Below are 15,802 nucleotides of genomic sequence, written 5' to 3' on the forward strand. Positions count from 1 at the left end.
GGTCAGACATTGCGGATATCCACTGGATGAGCTGGAAAGTAGAGTCCAACAAGTCTTAGAGGACAAGAGGGGCGATCGATACCGCATCTGCAGCCGGCACTTTTCCTTGGACATGTACACAACTTCATGGGTAACAAAGAAGAATAAACGGCGAACTACACGGAAATTGCTCAAACGCTATTCCCACTCTATTCGTCCACATTCCGCCACCGGTGAGTCAAGTGTCCGGATTTAGCTTTCGGCCTTGCGGTAGTGTGTAGCCGAATGGATTAATTGATATTGTAAGTGTTCTATCCCTTGTAATAATTTCGATATTGATATGAGTGTATAGTTTTTTGAATAATGACATTTATCAATATATTCTTTTTCGATTTCATAACCCACAAACGCAATGTATATATATATGGGGACAGGGAACTGTGCTGTATTGAGCATTTTTCAAGTATTCTGTCGGCTTACATGGCTATTTTCAATATTGGCATTTCATTATCAATCATTAATTGACCTTTACAACTTCTTGACTATCCCTTGAATCTGAAGCAAGAACATTCTACATCCTTGACGTGGTCGCAGTTATCAACCACTTCTAGCGCGTATCAGGTAATCTTATTAGGCTAATCCGCTACATACTTGTTTTATGCATGTCAAGTAATAGTTTTATTCTATCGTGTAAATATTTTACCGAATGTTTGGTTACTGCTTTCCAATTGATATACACCTTAGTTATCGTCCACTGGTGTTTGTTTTCAGTTATAATTAGTGTTATCCATACTAATGCAAGTACTGTCTTTCAGGGAGATGCTGAAGCGTCCGCCACATCTACAACATTTCTAGATGTTTTTCAACATCAGGAGGTATGGATACTGACAGCTCCATCGAGCATCATCATCAGAGCTGGAATTCTTGTCGTTTGATTGTTCTACACAATGTTTCATTCGTGGTTAGCCGTTGATATGTACCTGTGCTGTCGACCCCAGGTGTATGTTATGTTTTCACAATTGTAATCCTCACTAATGCAAGTACTATGTTTCAGGCAGTCGATGGAGCGTCAACCCCTACACTTGATGCAGAGCCTGACATTCAAGTATACGAATCGGCGCAACAGCTTTCGGAAGTGCGCACTACATTTGCAACATCCATAGATATTCTTCAGCAGCACGAGGTATGGATAATGACAGCTCCATCATGCGTGATCATATAACGTGATTCCATTTGCTATACTTTCTTCCCTATAAACGCAAGTGCTGTGTTTCAGGGAGACGACGGAGCTTCCACCTCAATCACAACATCTCATTGAGATGATGCAGATGTAAAGGAATCGTTGAAATAAGTCGATGAAATGTGATCATATTTGGATTTTCCTTGATTCTTTTGGACAATGCATCATTTGCAGTTATCTCTTTATATGTACCTGTGCCGTCGACCCCAAGTGTGTGTTATGTTTCCAATATTGAAAAGCATACTAATGCAAGTATTGTGTTTCAGAGAGATGCGGATGCCTCCTCTCCAATACAACCATTCATGGCTGTCCATGCCGGAGGTATGGATACTGACAGTTCAATCGAAATAGATCATCACTGGTCGAATACTTGTCCTTTGATTGTTGCACACAATGTTTAAATCGTATTTGGCTATTGAGATGTACCTGTGTGTTCGTCCTCACGTGTTTTATGCTAACAATATTTTGATACATAGTAATGAAAGTACTATGTTTCAGGGAGACGATGGAGCCTCATTCCTTGCTGTCTATGCGGATACAGAAAATATTCCCGTTGTAGCGCAAGAGGAAGGGAGGACATGCGGAAACGAATCGGAGCTACAGCGTGCAGATGTTGAGGGTCGAGTCAAAAAAGTTGCAAAGAAAAAAAAACAAAAAAGGTTAGTTACAAACAGTTAATAACTTTAAAAAAAAATTTGTGGTGGGGACTATTTTATGTTTTTTTCTAGTCAATTCTACTGCACTCCATCTTGTGTTTAAACTGAACATCCCTTTTCCAATCTCTCCTCCAGTTACCCGTGGGCATCAGAACTATACACACACAGACATTGAAGCGAATGAGAGATGTGGCTTGCCAGACCATGTACACTATGGAGGAACTATTAATTGAGGCGAGGCGTGTTCAGGCTCGAGATGCTCATGTCCAATGGCCAGAACATGAATTAGCTCTGTTTGGAGACTACAGCAAAGTTGCATTGGACCATAGCTACTGTGCGACCGGACCACTACAAGAAGATGTTATTTAATGTATTGGAGATAGCTCTGAAGTAGTTGCAGATCAATTTACACAATCTACACCAGCCAAAAAATTGCCACCAAAAAATATGTCGACATTGTTGTGTTCTCCCATCAATGTTGAATTAGCAGATGTTGAAATGAGAGAGAATGAAGCTGCCGCAGCATCCATAGACGCAACAATACTTGATAGCAGCGATATTACTTTCCAATGTGTTGACATCTCCACATCGTCAAAAGCTGAAACAACGTTGACGCAGGATGACAGTCTAATGAAAGAGAGCAAATACATTGTATTCGACAGTTGCTTGATGGAAATTATAAGTATGCTGAAATGTGTGCATTCCGTTAGAGAGAATGTATGTGGGAAGCCATTGATTAATGTGACTCGCAAAATGAAAGGCACTAACGTCAAAATAAAAGCCGCCTGTAGATTAAATCATAGGTTCTCATGGTCTGCACAACCGATGCTGGGGAAACTGCCAGCAGGCAATCTACTGTGTGCAGCTGCATCACTTTTTAGTGGCTCCAGTTTTAGAAAGTTAGAGGCTTTTTTTCAGTTTGTGGGACTCCATTTCATTTCTAGTGCGCTGTACTACACATACCAACGTGATTATCTGTTTCCGGCCATTAGTGATGCTTGGAGAATTGAACAATTGACTCTAGCAAGTACATTCGAAGGCAAACGATTCAGGCTAGCCGGCGATGGACAGTGCGATAGCCCTGGGTTTTCTGCCAAGTACTGCACCTACCACTTTCAGGACATGGATAGTAAGAAAATTGTGAGTTCGGAGGTCGTGCAGGTAACACAATGTACATCCTCAGTGGCCATGGAGAAACTAGGATTTATAAAATCGGTGGAACATCTACAATCGAGGGGGATGGACATCGAGCTCATAGCCACGGATAGACACGTTTCAATTGCCAAGACAATGAGAGAGCAGTTCCCACATATTAAACATCAATTTGACGTATGGCATCTTGCTAAATCAATCAATAAGAAAATCTCGGCTGCAGGAAAAAAAAAAAGGTTTTGAAAGTATTTTGCAGTGGTCACATTCTATCACCAACCATCTTTGGTGGAGCTCAAAAACTTGCGAGGGGTCAGTGGAAATACTACTTGAAAAATGGCGGTCACTGATGCACCACTGTACCAACGTTCACCGCTGGACAGCAAATGAACATTTCCACCAATGTGAACATGGCCCTTTGTCCCCAGAGGAGGCACGGAAGAAGAAGTGGTTGATTCCATCATCACCGACACACAAAGCCATTTAGAAGATTGTTTTCGACAAAACTCTATCAAGAGATTTGAGAGGACTGACAGAATTCTGTCACACAGGAGATTTGGATGTGTTCCACAATATGTGCCTAAAGTACAGGCCAAAACGCTTGCATTTTAGCTTTCGGGGCATGAAACATCGCACTCTACTAGCCGTCTTGGCCCATAACAGCAATGTCGGACGTGAACAATCTAGGACTAGGGGCAAAGTAAGGATGCCTCGCTACACCAAGGTGTTTTCAAAACGAAGTAAGCAATGGGTGATTAAACCAGTCTATGATGAAATGCAGTTCGACTTTGTGAAAGGCCTTATTGTTGCTGTGTTAGAGAAGCACAGATATGGAATTTTGGACGTTTCTGTACAGAGAAGTGATCCATTGCCACCAAACATTGCGACTGTGCCATGCCCACCCGATGCACAGCTGATTGAAAAGTACAAATCGCGGTTTAAATAATTGCAATAGGGTTGTATTTTTGTAAATAAATGTTATTGTGCAGTGTACCAGTAAACCTAACCCCCAACTTCACCATCATGGGTGGCGAAGAAGCTGGGTGTCATCTTTGAATTCTCTCTATTCACCTCACATATGTGTATGTATATATTTTTCTCATGTCTCATCTCATGTAAATGTAAATGCTGCGCACTGTTAACGGAGGGGAGGCTTGCGTATTGCAAAAAATAAAACAAACAAACAAACAATAAATCTCACTTTTAACTCAACTCCTGTGGTACTTTATACTTTCCCTGACCTTCCGCAAAAAATTAAATGTTTCAATTTAGGCTGCAAAGCTCGCAGACAACGGGGACAAAATTGGGGCACTTAGAACGCGCCAGCCAAGCAGGCCGTGGCATTTGGGAGAGAAGCCAGTTCGCATTTGCACATTGAGGCGCACTACATAGACGGATTCTAAACTTCAAGTTCTCACAGATGCCTATACTATGTGATGTTGCAAATAAAGAATGCGAAGGACAGTGCACAGATGAGGCCCACAAGTCGCACTGGAAGTATAAGGGTCTATTGTTTTTTGACCTTGAGACAGGGACAATGCTGAAAGAACTACATTTGAAGGGAGTGCGCAATAACGTAAGAGACGATAAGGCAGATAATTCAGAAACTAGACCGAGTTTCAGTTTTAGGTCAGTATACGAAAAATCATTGTCAAGAGCATGGTCCGTTTTACAGACTGCATTACGAAGAGACACAATGGAAATTTCAAATATAATGTAAGTAAATCTTTACACGCTTTTATACCGGAATAAAGATTTAGTGAATGGATGCATGAATAAATGAATGAATGATGACTGTAAAAGATGTTGAAACTGTTTGTAGTGGGCACATGGGCATGCAGGTTCACTGGTGTCACCGATCTGGCTCCTTGGCCCAGCCACTTTTCCCTGCACTACGGGACTGTCTCTGTATCCTTCAGCCCCTTGTCCCGGCATTTACCTTGCACTTGCCACCAGCTGGCCCTGTTATTTAATTTGTATTCAACTATCCTTGTACAGCCCATCCCCATGCGCGATCAGAAAAAAACACCTGGCCTAGTAGGATCGTTGTCTGTCTGCCCTTGTTCCCCACCTGCCTCGTCACGCCTAGAAACACTTGAGTATACGCGCGTTACAAATGCCATATCGTATATCATATCATTCCTCATGCATGTAGAGTGTCGTTTATCATTGTGTGTTGCCCTAGATTTATCTCGTTACTTTTCGCATTTATGTTAGAGAAGAACATAGTGAGACTAATTATCATTTATTTGTTTTCTTAACAGGTATTTGATCCCGTTCTGCAACTGCCACCTGTTTGAGACACCGGCGGACGGATTCTTCAGCAGACACCTGCAGCTTCGTGTCAACAACTGGAGCACGATCACCATATTATGGGACGATCGCCAAGGGCCCACATGCCCTTACGCTGTACTAGTGGCTCGAAGTAACATAACAAACTTTAGGCTCGACTAGTGCCTAGTTGATGGAACAGCCTTGCGGTTCACCGTGCTTCCAAAGTGATTCGTTTTACGAAAATGAACACCCTGTGTGCCATAATGGAACAGCGCGTGACCCAAGATGAAACGGAACAGTTATTGCGGATACAGATAAAAGAAAATAAATGTCTTCCGGAGTTCATATGAATATTCTCTAAACATTTGATGCCAAATAAATGTACTTTACCAAATGTACCGTGTTGCTGTTTCATTGTAAAGTACAGTTTCATATTCCGAATTGTGGCGCGCTGTGTTGTGAGTTGATCTGTGTTGGTTTCCGGGTTCTGTGTGGAGTCGCGCAGAAGACGACTGGGCGCGTTTGCCTACGCAGCACAGTAACGTCACGGGGAGAGGCGGGGAATATGAATGTTTTGATAATGTCAGGCTCAGGGGCGGTGGAATTGATTTAGTGCCGCAAAAGCAGGTGTGCCAGGGCGATCGGGGAAAAGATAGGATTATCAGAAAATGGCAGCTCCCAGGTGCTTGTTTTCGCGTGCGTTTTAATGGACGAAAACTCGGGTAAGGTCCATAGGAAAGTTTTCTAAAATCGAGCCACTTAGCCTTAAAAAAACATGGCCGACCCATAGGGACAATAAAATTTTTTTACTAGAGTATGCCTTTAACAATTTCTGACCTGGACCCCTAAGTACTTTACAAGTGATAGCACCAGGAGACACTTGGCTGGATTGCCAGTAAAATGAGCTTTCCACAGTTGATCACACATGGCAGTTAAGTTTGTGACGTGCTCTTTCCATGTTCTGTATAGAAAAATGTAGTCAAGATATGCTCCAGCAAATACCTCACATGGGGCTAGGACTCAGATCATTAGTCTCCGGAAGTGTCATGATGCCTACCTCTAAGGAGCCAGGTCCGACCCAGCAACCCCAGAGGCAGGCATCATTCCCCCCAGGGAAGTGCCAGGGGCCCAAGCTGGGGCCCTTTGGACACAGTCCTGGCGCCTTAGGCGCCAGGCTCATGTTAGACCCCTGTCCTTGCGCCTTAGGCACCAGGCTCATAAAGCTAGACATGTGTTCAAGTGTTTTAATGTGCACTTACCTGATGCAGACCATGCTGCTACATCCAGGCCCTCTTGAGGCCTGAATGGAACTACTTTACCTGTGGGACTACTTTCCACCTCGGTGTGGTCAGGGAAGGATACATACCTGATCGGTGGAAGGATGCATACCTGGAACGTCTTCCAAAGCTATTTAAACCACGCCCGATCAGCAACTCACGCTTCGCGTTGTTCTGCTCCTCGCAGCTGGACGCTCACCGTGTCAGCTCCTGCATCTGGACTTCAGCCACGCCTGTCAGCATCCTGGGTCGCCTGCAAAGGGAGATAAGAGAGAATTGGTAGAGAAAGAAGACCTTACCAGCTAAAGCTGCATCACGGAGACATCACACCGACGATGCTGAAAGGGAAGACATCATTTTGAAAGCATTTCGCTTCGATCGCTGCAGCGCTGCATTTCACTCACCTTTCCAGAGCGCCTCCATCTTCAGCAGCGATCATCCGGATCCGCACCCACTTCTCTGAGCCTAGAGAGAAAAAGACAAGAAGACAAGGTGAGAGAAGGAAGGGAATAGGAAAGGCTCAGTTTACTTCTAAGACTTACCTGTTGGGTCATTCCCATTTCATTTCGGGTCCTGCCGCTATGGGGAAAAAAGACAAAGACATTGAGTGAGCGAATGCAAAGACATTACCGGAACGCTCATCCAGAACTTACCTGTCATTTACTGGAACTGCACGTTTCATTTCGGGTCGGCGCCATATCTCCGGCATTCCGAACCCCGGCCCCAAAGGGGAAAAAGACATAAGCATTAGCGCTTGCTGCAATAAGACAATGAACATTATTATAAGCTTGAACTTTTGAACTTGCAACAGAACTCTTACAGCGCCTCACCTGAATAGTCAAGCTTATTTTGAACTCCCATCAAACCTCAATCCAATGAAGTAACTGGGTTTCAACGCACCCCTGCATCAGAAGCAGGATGGAGAACTCATCCTTCCAGACCCTAAGGTGAGACTTCACGGGGAATCGTGGAAGGGTATCGTGGAGGGTTGGAAGGGAGTGGGAGGCTTGAGCATTATTCCGTCAGTAGGTAATACTCCCTTTTCACGCACAGGGGAATATTCCTGCGAGCCAGAAAAGCCAGAGTAGAGGGGCCCTTCCTGTCCATCTTCTGAGTCCTGCGCTTCACCATTGAAGCATCAGCACTCGTAGCCGGACCTGCGCCTCTGTGGGAATCAGGTGAGCGTGACAGAACGCGAAGCCTACCCACAATTTCCCACCCGGGCGCTATGGAGACTTCCGAGACCGATCAGCTGGCTCAACTTTTGGGGGAATTACGGGCAGAGGTGCACTCAGCCCGCCAGGAGACTAACGCTCTCAAAAGAGAACTGATCCTATCAAAGGAAAGAACAGATGACCTGGCCAAAAGGTTACTGCAGGCCCAGGCAGGGCACACTCCTTTACCTAATCCCAGAGGTACTTCCACATCAATGGGTTTGAATAACCCGGTACAAATCAATCTACCTGGACACATGCCTTTGGCCCCGCCTGAACGTTTTGCGGGGATCCCAAGAAATATGCCGTCTTTATGAACCAATGTCGTTTACACTTTCTATGCAGACCCGGAGCCTTCCCTAACGACCAGACCAAGGTAGCCTTTATACTATCTTACCTCAGTGGCAGTGCTGCCGATTGGTCTATTCCATTGGTAAATCAGGATGATCCCATTCTCCAGGATTTTCAGGGCTTCCAGGCCAGCATGGAAAGATTGTTTGCTCGACACTCTCAAGGACAGGCCCTTGATAACGAACTGTTATCCTTACGACAAGGTAATCAGGATCTCCTGTCCTACGTTGCCACCTTTAATAGACTGGTTGTGGAAACTGGATGGCCAGAAAACAAAAGGATTACATTGTTTCATCGAGGCCTGCGCGGAGAGCTTAAGGATGTTCTAGCTCAGATTGTAAATCTACCCCAGGTCTGCGCAGACTACATTAGACTTGGTGGTTCAACTTGATCATAGACTTCAAAATAGAAAAGCAGATCGGTTCAAATACGAAACCCGAGTACCGATCAAAACCCAAGTTAACTCCAAGAGTACCGACGTATCCGAACCTATGCAAATCGGCGGTGTTAAAGGACCATTAACGCAGACGGAACGAGAGAGAAGGCGGCAAATGCAACTTTGTCTGTATTGCGGGACTTCCGGTCACTTTCTTCGAAATTGTCCGGTTAAACCACCTAAGAAGGTGGTTGGAGCCACTGATAACGATATATTGACACCTGATTCGGGAAACGACCTAGCCCAACAAGCGTAGGGGTCCGCTTGCCGAGCTTGAAAACAAACTTTGACCTCGCATTTTGTCATGCCAATGGTGCTCGTGGACCCAAAACAGCCTCAGCAGTTGCATGCTATAAAAGCATACATCGACAGTGGAGCTATTGGAAATTACATAGACCGTGAATTGGCTTCCAGGATTAAGCTCCCTCTCCGCCCGAAAGTAACCCAAGATGTCATTACTACAGTAGATGGAACCGAAATAGCCTCAGGGCCTGTAACGCATTCCACTGTTGAAATGACACTGGTGGGTCAGGATGGACATCGGGAAGCAATTGTGTTTGATCTGATCAAGGCCCCACAATTTCAAGTAATTCTTGGAATTCCTTTGTTAGAAACACATAATCCCAGAATTGACTGGCGAGCAAAGAAGATAAGTTTTCCTAATTGTGAACCAACTTGTTATCCAAGAAATCCAGTTATGGGTCTAGCCTCAGCAACTTCCACCCCTGTACAGCTACCGTCAGAATACCAAGAATTCCAAGACGTTTTTCAGAAGGAACAGGCTAACACGTTACCTCCCCATCGGTCTTATGATTGCCAAATCGATCTGGTACCCAATGCTCAACTACCTTGTAGCAGGATTTATGCTCTTACGGAACCTGAGAACCTGCATTTGCGTCAGTATTTACATCAGTACCTAGCCAACGGTTTTATTCGCCCGTCCAAGTCTCCTGTCTCCTCAGCTCTGTTCTTCGTGCCGAAAAAAGAGGGCAACCTTAGAACATGTATAGACTATCGCGCCCTAAATCAAATAACGATTAAGAATCGTTATCTTCTGCCCCTGATCCCTGAGCTTATCGACCAGGTGAAAGACGCTTGTGTGTACACCAAGTTAGATCTCCGAGGAGCTTATCACCTGGTGCGTATAAAAGAAGGCGACGAATGGAAGACTGCATTCCACACCAAATTTGGGCTTTTCGAATATCAGGTGATGCCCTTTGGTTTGTGCAATGCACCTGCCGCCTTTCAGTACTTTATGAATGATGTTCTTCGGGAACTTATCGATGTCTGTGTCATTGTTTATATTGACGACATCCTGGTGTACTCTTCTTCAGAATCCAATCACAGAAAACATGTTGGGGCAGTTCTTGAGAAATTGCGCCAGCACAGACTATTTGCAAAGCTCGAAAAATGCGTTTTTCATACCACAGAAGTTGAGTTTCTCGGATTCATCCTGACACCTCAAGGAGTCCGAATGGACTCGCGAAAGGTGGACGCCATCCTCAAATGGCCATCTCCTAGCTCGGTGAAGGGAGTTCAGAGCATGCTCGGCTTCGCCAATTTCTATCGAAGATTCATCCCGGAATTTTCCCGAACAGTCCAACCCATCACAGCTCTCCTAAAGAAAAACAAATGCTTTGAATGGACTCTTGAGGGCCGAACAAGCCTTTCAGGACCTGAAAACCAAATTCACCTCTGCACCTGTATTGAAGCACCCGCACCCAGATCTCCCTTACATTGTGGAAACCGACGCATCCAGTTCGGCCATGGGAGCTGTCCTGTCGCAAAGAGACCCAGAAACTAACCAACTACACCCTGTGGCCTTTTTGGTCCAGGAAATTTTCTCCTCCTGAAATCAACTACGCAATTACCGACAAAGAGTTACTGGCTATTAAATCTGCTTTCAAGGCTTGGCGTTACTACCTTCTCGGGGCAAGACACACCATCACCGTAATTACGGACCACAGAAATTTACAGTATTTAAAGACGGCCAAAGCTCAATCTTCACGACAACTCCGATGGGCTTTATTCTTTGCGGAATTTGATTTTGTAATTACCTATCGCCCTGGCTGCAAGAATGGTAAAGCGGACGCCTTATCCCGGATTGGCATGGAAGAACCCAATTCGAGTTTAGAACCTGTGCCAATCATACCTGAACAAAGAATCTTAGGCTTAACTTCATTGCAAACTATTGAGGATATCCAAACGCAAGTAAAACAACTTCTAGACTCTTCAGCCTTACTGGAATGGAGTCAAAAGGGTCCTCATTACACCGTTAAGGATGATTTACCCTACTTCCAGGAGCGGTTGTTTCTGCCAAGTAAAGAATTGCAAGAACTTGTTATTGCCCATCATCATGAATCATTAATGGAAGGACACCCTGGTACCGCTAAAACGGAGGAAAAAATCAAACGCCACTTCTGGTGGCCTTCTTGGAGAAAAGACATAAAGTCTTATGTATTGTCTTGCGGAATTTGCACCCAAAACAAGGGTCAAAAGAAAAGGCCAGCCGGCCTACTTCAACCCTTGGATATTCCATCGGCACCATGGACACCTTGTCAATGGACTTTATAACTGACCTGCCCCCTTGTGCTGGTTACAACACTATCCTTGTAATTGTGGATCTATTCTCCAAAATGGCCCACTTTATCCCTTTAAAGGGTTTGCCTTCAGCTTCCACCTTGGCCAAGGAATTTCTGGAGAATATAGTTTGCATACATGGTTTCCCTTCCATATTAGTCTCGGATCGTGGAAGTCAATTCATCTCCCATTTTTGGAAGAAGTGTTGCCAACTAGCACAAATAGATGTGCGGTTATCCACTAGTCACCACCCCCAGACCGACGGACAAACCGAGAGAACCAATCAGACTCTTGAGCAATATCTTCGGTGCATGTTACACCAATCCGAGTTAAATTGGAAAGACATCCTTTGGATCGCAGAATATGCATACAACAATTCAGTGCATTCTGGAACCGGACAAACTCCTTTTTATACTTTGTATGGTCACCATCCTCGGACCTCTGACCTAGATCCACCTCTGACCCTGGAAATGCCCGCAGTAAATCTGCATTCCACAATAACCCGAGCCTTCAAAGAAGCTGCAACTCATTTACAGCAAGCCAAGAAAAAGTATAAAGAAAACGCTGATTTACACCGAAGTAAAACTCCTCCTTACCAAGTAGGAGACCAGGTATGGCTAGCAACGAAACATTTACCCCTCAAGGGCCCGCGAACCTTCAATCCCAGATTCATAGGACCTTATCCCATCAAGGCTATAATCAATCCCGTGGCCTTTAAACTGGATTTACCGTCTAACATGCATATTCATCCAGTTTTTCATGCATCACTTTTGAAGCCAGTACAACCAGGGACCCGACTGTCCAAGCCTCCAGACTCAGTTCAAATTGAAGGGGAATTAGAATTCGAAGTTAAAGACATTTTAGACTCCAAGGTGTTAAAGTCAAAACTCTTCTATCTTGTTGACTGGAAGGGATATGGACCTCAGGATTGCTCGTGGGAGCCTAGTAACTATGTTCACGCACCTCGATTAATACAAAGGTTCCACCGGAGATTTCCGAACAAGCCAAAACCCCCGGAGGGAACAACCTTGGGAGGGGCCTTGAGCGGGGGTACTGTCATGATGCCTACCTCTAAGGAGCCAGGTCCGACCCAGCAACCCCAAAGGCAGGCATCATTCCCCCCAGGGAAGTGCCAGCGGGCCCAAGCTGGGGCCCTTTGGACACAGTCCTGGCGCCTCAGGCGCCAGGCTCATCTTAGACCCCTGTCCTGGCGCCTTAGGCGCCAGGCTCATAAAGCTAGACATGTGTTCAAGTGTTTTAATGTGCACTTACCTGATGCAGACCATGCTGCTACATCCATGCCCTCTTGAGGCCTGAATGGAACTACTTTACCTGTGGGACTACTTTCCACCTGGGTGTGGTCAGGGAAGGATACATACCTGATCGGTGGAAGGATACATACCTGGAACTTCTTCCAAAGCTATTTAAACCACGCCCGATCAGCAACTCACGCTTCGCGTTGTTCTGCTCCTCGCAGCTGGACGCTCACCGTGTCAGCTCCTGCATCTGGACTTCAGCCACGCCGGTCAGCATCCTGGGTTGCCTGCAAAGGGAGATAAGAGATAAGAGAGAATTGGAGAGAAAGAAGACCTTACCAGCTAAAGCTGCATCACAGAGACATCACACCGACGATCCTGAAAGGGAAGACATCATTTTAAAAGCATTTCGCTTCGATCGCTGCAGCGCTGCATTTCACTCACCTTTCCTGAGTGCCTCCATCTTCAGCAGCGATCATCCGGATCCGCACCCACTTCTCTGAGCCTAGAGAGAAAAAGACAAGAAGACAAGGTGAGAGAAGGAAGGGAATAGGAAAGGCTCAGTTTCCTTCTAAGACTTACCTGTTGGGTCATTCCCATTTCATTTCGGGTCCTGCCGCTATGGGGAAAAAAGACAAAGACATTGAGTGAGCGAATGCAAAGACATTACCAGAACGCTCATCCAGAACTTACCTGTCATTTACTGGAACTGCACGTTTCATTTCGGGTCGGCGCCATATCTCCGGCATTCCGAACCCCGGCCCCAAAGGGGAAAAAGACATAAGCATTAGCGCTTGCTGCAATAAGACAATGAACATTATTATAAGCTTGAACTTTTGAACTTGCAACAGAACTCTTCCAGCGCCTCACCTGAATAGTCAAGCTTATTTTGAACTCCCATCAAACCTCAATCCAGTGAAGTAACTGGGTTTCAACGCGCCCCTGCATCAGAAGCAGGATGGAGAACTCATCCTTCCAGACCCTAAGGTGAGACTTCACAGGGAATCGTGGAAGGGTATCGTGGAGGGTTGGAAGGGAGTGGGAGGCTTGAGCATTATTCCGTCAGCAGGTAATACTCCCTTTTCATGCACAGGGGAATATTCCTGCGAGCCAGAAAAGCCAGAGTAGAGGGGCCCTTCCTGTCCATCTTCTGAGTCCTGCGCTTCACCATTGAAGAAGCATCAGCACTCGTAGCCGGACCTGCGCCTCCGTGGGAATCAGGTGAGCGTGACAGGAAGTTAGCAAGTCCCCAGTAAAGGCCAAATGGCAGTATGGTAAACTGGAAAGTCCATCTGGAGGTGAGAAGGCTATTTTCGGCTTCACTTCTTCATCCAGGGGAACCTGCTAGTAGCCCTTAGTGTCAGGACCAGGGTGTAGACGAACCTTGCCTTCCCTAAGGTCTCCACAAGTTCATCTATCCAATGCATTAGATGGCATCAGGTTTGGATATTGAGTCGTCTGAAGGCACTACAAAATTCATGTATTTTCTGGGAACATGGACTATTTGCAAAGACCATTCATTATAGACCTTCTCGCATCAGATTGTTGGTGGGGTATAACACTCCCTGGATTTTGTGGACAACTCCCTTCACGCAGCCAGGTTCTGTGTAAAACGAGCACAAAAACTCCCTATCAATTGGGTGAGTTCTTGATGGCTGCTTGCAAGGAGACCAACTGGCAAGGTCACTGCATGAATTTCAATTGATCGAGAACTCTCCCAAATGCTGTTGGCATATAGAAGCAGGAGTTTGGTATTACCGTTTTCCTTCCACGCCTGCAGTTTACTTTCTGTCAATCGGCTTTCTGTACTTTGTAGGTGAGATGCGACACAACTCCTGTGATTGGTCTATGCCGCTTAGCCAATACCTTGTTTTGAGTAGTTGGGAGTAATACCATTACTTTGTCACCCACTTGGAAGGTGCACAACCTGACTTTTTTGTTAGACAACTTCTCTTGTTGGGGCTGGAGCTCTTGCAAAGGGTCTGTGTGCCTCCATGTATTCAGGCGTATTCTGCACCATTGGATGCTCACTGATCTGTCGGCTGTCTGGTCCTTTCCATTTATCCCACATGATAGCCAACATATTGGGGATTCTGGTTGTACACCAATACGAAGTGAGGGAATCCCGTAGAAGATTGTGGTCTTTCGGATGGCTAACAGAGCCCAAGTGACCAGCCTTTTTAGGATATGTTATAGGGTCCAAGGAAACTGTTTGACAAGACCATTGGCCTGGGGAATGGTTTATTGAGGTATGGAGTGTTTGGATGGCCATCTGGGTTTTCATGCCCGCCATTAGCTTTGACATGAAACTGCTTCCCTGATCGTTTAGGATTTTGGCTGGGAAGCCCACTCGGGTGAAGTGAGGTTGGAGAAACTCCAGGATGGCATTGCTGGCGTTACTCCTTAAAGGGAAGGCATCAGGATATCTGGTTGCATAGTCCAAAATTACCAAGATGTACTGGTTGCCAGATCTTGAATGCTCCAGCGTCTAGGTACATGCCGATTCTGAAGAAAGACAGTTCTATGACTGGTAATGGATGCAGCGGGGCTTTGGGTACATCATCTGGGGGCGATTTTTTGGCAGATTGGACCGTTGTCACAGAACAGCTCGATTTTGAGTTACACCCCATGCCAGTAGAATCTACTTAGTCTTTTATGTCTCTTCTAACCCCAGGTGCCCAGCTGTCCAGTTAGTGAGCCAGCTCCAAAATTGAGAGGGACGTCAAACATTTCGGTAAGTATGCTTTTCCCAATAAGACGAGAACCTGGTCTGAGTCGGTCCTAATGATGCATGTACAAGTGCTGCATAATAGTCTGAAATACTTCGTTAATACCATCTTGATTCCTGGTGACTGTCACTACTGCATAAAGGAGGAGGATATCAATCCCCTCTCCCGAACCACAGAAGCCGAATAGATCGACCCTCCCACCGTGGTTGGCACAGGCACCTAAATATTAATAGAGGAAACCACGTGGCAGCCAATGGGGGGAAGACTGAGTTAGGGAAAGGGGATGGAATGACAAAGGGAAGATGGGGGTAAAGAAACATGCATACATAGAAAAACCTAGCTGCGCATAACTCCTGCCTGACAAAACAGCTCCTGACTTGTTACCACATGAATTCTACTCTCGACCCCTGTACTTCTAACCTTAATACATACAACTAGTAGAGAATGACATATTCAATAGACTCACATAAGCACATAGAACATATAGGTTAGTGGTCATAACTTAAATGCAACAAACACCAATAACCAACTCCTCATACACAGAACATAATATTGCGTAAGCATGATGGCACAAACTAGGGAATTCCCTGTAGTGACTGTGACAGACACATAGCCCTAAATGGGCAAGTAGAGCCACAAAACAAGGAACATAGCGCTGTAC

The 15,802-nt window shown here is 45.5% G+C and overlaps 1 protein-coding gene across 3 annotated transcripts in view; it reads left to right on the forward strand.

Annotated features, from left to right (window-relative positions):
- Window positions 1-15,802, forward strand: part of FHIP1A (FHF complex subunit HOOK interacting protein 1A) — an 839,659-nt gene that overhangs the window by 156,218 nt on the left and 667,639 nt on the right. Inside the window, exon 2 of one of the 3 annotated variants that reach the window (XM_069631271.1) lies at window positions 15,087-15,146. The exons of the other annotated variants lie outside the window; for them this stretch is intronic. The gene's annotated coding sequence lies outside the window, so the exon portion shown is untranslated. The remainder of the gene's footprint in view (window positions 1-15,086; window positions 15,147-15,802) is intronic. 3 annotated transcript variants of the gene reach the window in all.

This window comes from Ambystoma mexicanum, chromosome 6q (assembly GCF_040938575.1).
Source record: "Ambystoma mexicanum isolate Mex_15411 chromosome 6q, UKY_AmexF1_1, whole genome shotgun sequence".
Classification (NCBI taxonomy): domain Eukaryota; kingdom Metazoa; phylum Chordata; class Amphibia; order Caudata; family Ambystomatidae; genus Ambystoma; species Ambystoma mexicanum.